Raw genomic sequence first — 4,578 nt, forward strand, 5'->3', positions numbered from 1 at the left:
AAAGGAGGGGGCGGAGTTACGGGCGTCATGTTACCATGCCACGGCAACCTCTCATTCCCCTGATTGGTGGAGAGTTGCCCATATAGGCGGAGCTCCTCGTCACTGATGTCAGACTATTTTCAAATCTGGATCAGTCTGTATATCCGTTCCAGCCCCGTTTTTAGAGATTTGGGTATGGAGGAAAAGAGAGACGGTTGTGTTTTCTGACACTTGGTGAGTTCCCTGTCACACCGGGGACACATATTCATGTATAAAAGATGTACAAAAGTGCATTTTGCATGATAGGTCCCCTTTTAATTTGAAAAACTGCAATGACTCTGTATGATTTAAATAATACCCTATGTTTACATATGTTAAAAATACTGTAATAATACTATTATAATTTATTCTACCTTCAATTATGCATATTTATATTGTGTCTGGATACTTTATGGGTATATATATATATATGACTTTATTTCTCCTCTGTCAATATGTATGCATTTCTTAGTTACATTTATTATATATTTTACGCAATTATCTATATTCAAGCAATCACTTTGCTTACATGCTGATATACTGAAATATTTCTATTTAATAATCTGATTCGTCCCACGAAAACTGGCTATTTTGCTAAAAAGCTCTTACTATCTAACTATTTAACTCCTTTAATTAACAACAAACTCTAGTATCCATTTATTTGAAAGAGATTTTAATTATTTTTGATACATTTTAATGAGGGAACTTTGCCACAGTTACTTGCTACACTTTCTAACTACATATTGATCCATCCCATGTAATTCAATGATACTCAGAGGTACCACAGGCTCTATAATTGCAGCCGATGAGCCGCGGTGGGCGTCGGCCATCGAGGAGTCGCTGCACCAATCCATCATTTTTTCTGTTTCCAAACCTCTCCCACACCCCCTGCATATCGACACCCCGGGTGATACATGGTCACAGGGTACTCAGAGCAAAGCGTATGGATTTTTTCTTCAGAGACAGCAGCACACATGCCCTTTAAACCACTCCAGTGGTCTGGTAAATAATGTATTCTCCATTTTTCCTACAGGGAGCTCCAGTTAAAGTAGGCCAACATGTCTGACAGCCGCGGTGGAAGACCTCCTCCTTCCTGCCCGTGGTAATTCTGTGCAATGGGACTTCATAGCATTAGAAATGAACTCGCTCTCCTTTTGGCTCTGCAGTGGTGTCTTTGATACTAGGTCTGCTCAGTGTTTTGATCTCAGAACAGAGGAGCCTGTAAAAAGCAGTCACATCTTGGCAGAGTAGTTCATTCAGATGGTGGATCAGGGGAAAAATATTATCCCCGATGTGAAGACCCAGAAAAAAACATCTCTGATCACAAGCTGGAGGGAAGTCTGATGTTCCCGACGAGAGCAAACTCCCCCCAGTCTGTCTGCTCCTTTCTGCGAAAAACAGAGAAATATCATTACAGTTGTCTTTAGTAAATCCAATATTTCTTACACTGCAATATAACTGAGGATCCACAGTGCAGCCTTCCTCTTTTTCCTCTGTGTTTTTGTCTGTCTGTCTTCCTGGCTGGGCGTGGCTGACCTACATTTGGATTTCCGTCTCCACACCGCTCCTACTGTTGTTCACTACTCACCTGCACCTGCTTAAAACCCTAGTTCCAATCCTCAGTCTTCGCCAGTTCTTCGTTTATTCTTCAGTGGTAACTAACGTCCCGGCCTACTTAGCATTTTTGCCTCGTAACTTTTTGATGCTCCTAGTGAGCGGATTTACCTCCCTAACCTGCTTTTTTCCTGTTCCAGATCCACACACCTGCTGCTCCACCTGCCACGTCCAGCCACCTCCCTGGTCTGTCCTGCTCATCGTCTCCCCTCTCTGAGCTCCTCGTCCCGGTCTGAACCTCGGTTCCAGGATTCTCTTTTCAGCGTCCTCTCCTACTCCTTGACTGCCGTGGTCTAAAATAAAGCCCATTTTTGACACTTCACCACTGTTTCAGTCTTAGTGCTTGCATAACGGGTTCTCATCTCCAGTCATTCCACGTGAAGCAAACAATAACTTTTATTATGGTATTTTTGTACCTAGGCTTCTAAATACTTGTTTTTAAGTACTTTCAAATGTAATGTGTTTCTTTTGCACATATGTCTTAATGTTAAGTATTTTTAGTGTTGTGTCATCATGACATGTTACTTGTTAGATGCTTTAACCAAAGTGACTAACATACTCAATCCTGTGGACAATCACCACAGGAGCAATTTGGGGTGAAGTGTCTCAGGGACACAACGACATGCTGACTGCAGTGGGATTCAAACTTGCTACCCCCTGATTTGAAGTCACAGCCGCACATCAAAATGTGCAATATAAAAAAAATCGTTCACACTATATTGTTTTACAATCCACACATTTCCAGATGATATTATTTTCAGGAGTAGAATACGTTTATTTGGCCTTTTCTTGGGATTTTGTCGGTGTTTTTTTTTCATTATGTCCGCCTTCGCTGCAGATTATAAATATTCAAAAAGTATTCCATTATGTTTTCTGATGGAGAAAACACATTTTTGTTGTCCACAGCTGACATTAAATTTACCGGATTTCATTCTGTGAATTAATATGACTGCACCTCCTTGATCCTCCTGAGCAACAGTCTGTTCTCCTTAGCAACGGTCTGTTAACAAAAAATAACAGACCCATTGAAAGTCCAAATTGACCAATCAGAATCAAGTATTCAATTGAGCCATGTAATAATAATTCTAAAAGAATACCATCTTAAAACATGTAATCATAAGTATTTGTCTAAACTTTAAACTACATTAATGTATTTTGTAACTCTACAAAAACATTTCCCTTCAGTGTTGAGATATAATGGATAGTCTATTTTTGTCACACTATGTGGGTTTCATTCAATAAGAGCTATATGGGGATTATCCTAATGGCGTTAAAAGCCTTCAACACCCACTAATGCCATTATGGTTGCTATGCACTAGTGATTCAAGCCAAGAATTATGCAGCATGGGGTGTTTCACCTTTTCCCAAAGCAACTAATGAACATATGATCTTTCCCTCAGAAAGTACATCTGCTGAATTCATCTCGTACATCACTAAGAGTATGATTTATGGTTCTACAGTATTAAATCAATCAATCAAACCCTAACCCCACAGATGTTAATTGAACTAGAAGATGACATCTTACATCAGAAACATGATTAGATCATTTTGAATAGACAGCAAATGATCCAACTTCTATACGTTTATTTATTTCAATAATTGGCCTTTAATTTAAACTTGATTTGTGACACTTATGTATAATCATCTTAAACATAATGAACATTTAACAAAGGGCTCAGTTACGGATTGAAATGATTACCGGTAGATACTAATTATTGAATGACATTTATCAAAATCATTAATTGTGAACATGCCAGACACATTCATCTCATTAAGAGACATTGAAACAGTGAATTAAAACTAATAAAATTACACACACAGTGAGACAGAACCATTTGTGTGTTTTATGTTTGACGTTGTTTAGTTTTATACCATGTCCTGAATTGTTAGCCTCTATGTTGCTTGTTTCTAATGATTTTATTAAGTGTAAGGATTACAATTTGTTTTTAAGTTTACAACATTTGTCTGGGAAATAAAGATTACAAATATCCCTGGATAATCCTGGCGCAGTTGCAGGACTGACTATTAATGTGTACCGTACCTGGTAAATAAACAAATACATAGCTTTGTTGATGGATACTGTACATGAATACATAAGTACAATCAATAAAATAAATGAATACATTAATTAAAAGTACAAATAAATTGAAGAAATGTGATTACTGTTTTGGTACATTGTTAAAATACACATATAAAAGGCCATCATCAACAAACAAATTATATGAATCGTTCTTTTGCATTAAAATATATATCAGCACTACAGCAGTTTGATGCCTTGCCGGACATTTGGTATAGTTCCCTTTTTAGATTCAAACGTGCCTGTCAGCTTCCTGCTTGGATCAACATGTCAGCTTCCTCCTTCTCTTGCATGGCAAAAATTATTCAATCAGTGTGTGACAAGATATAAAAACTACTTGGCAGATGTCACACACCATCAGGGAGGGGGAACCAGACATTTTGAGGGTCTTTGATGGAAAACTAATGAGATCTCCTCAGAACGTCGTCACAGTTTTGTCACAGCTGGACTCTGAGTGGTTCAGCGCCCTCAGCGCGGATTTTTCACCATAAATCTTGTTATTTTGCATTTACGAATAACTATAGCACACCACATTACTTTAGTTAGACATATGCTCTGGTTAGCTGAAGGGAATTCAAGCAGTGAAGGAAAGTACATTTACTCAAGTACTGTACTAATTGTGTGGTATTTGTACTTTTAATGAGTATTTTTTAAACTCCACTAACATCGTACTATTTACTCCACTATATATATTTGATAGCATTCGTTACAAACATGCTTCTACTGGGACATGTCTCCATGCTTTAATGTTCAAAAAGCTCTTTATTTTTCTCATACTGCCTGTGCTGCATCACCTCTTTTCACCCTCTTTTCTGAAACTAGAGCCCAGTCTGATCTGATTGGTTAGCTGGCATGCTCTGTTGTGATCT

At 38.1% G+C, this 4,578-nt stretch overlaps 2 protein-coding genes across 16 annotated transcripts in view; one reads left to right on the plus strand and one right to left on the minus strand.

The window, feature by feature from the left end:
* The window catches only part of topbp1 (DNA topoisomerase II binding protein 1), a 976,277-nt gene that overhangs the window by 669,030 nt on the left and 302,669 nt on the right, over positions 1 to 4,578 (plus strand). The gene's annotated exons all lie outside the window — the stretch shown is intronic.
* The window catches only part of madd (MAP-kinase activating death domain), a 230,960-nt gene that overhangs the window by 201,189 nt on the left and 25,193 nt on the right, over positions 1 to 4,578 (minus strand). The window lies entirely within an intron of this gene.

This window comes from Notothenia coriiceps, unplaced genomic scaffold, assembly GCF_000735185.1.
Source record: "Notothenia coriiceps isolate Sejong01 unplaced genomic scaffold, NC01 NC01_scaffold00024667, whole genome shotgun sequence".
Lineage (NCBI taxonomy): Eukaryota > Metazoa > Chordata > Actinopteri > Perciformes > Nototheniidae > Notothenia > Notothenia coriiceps.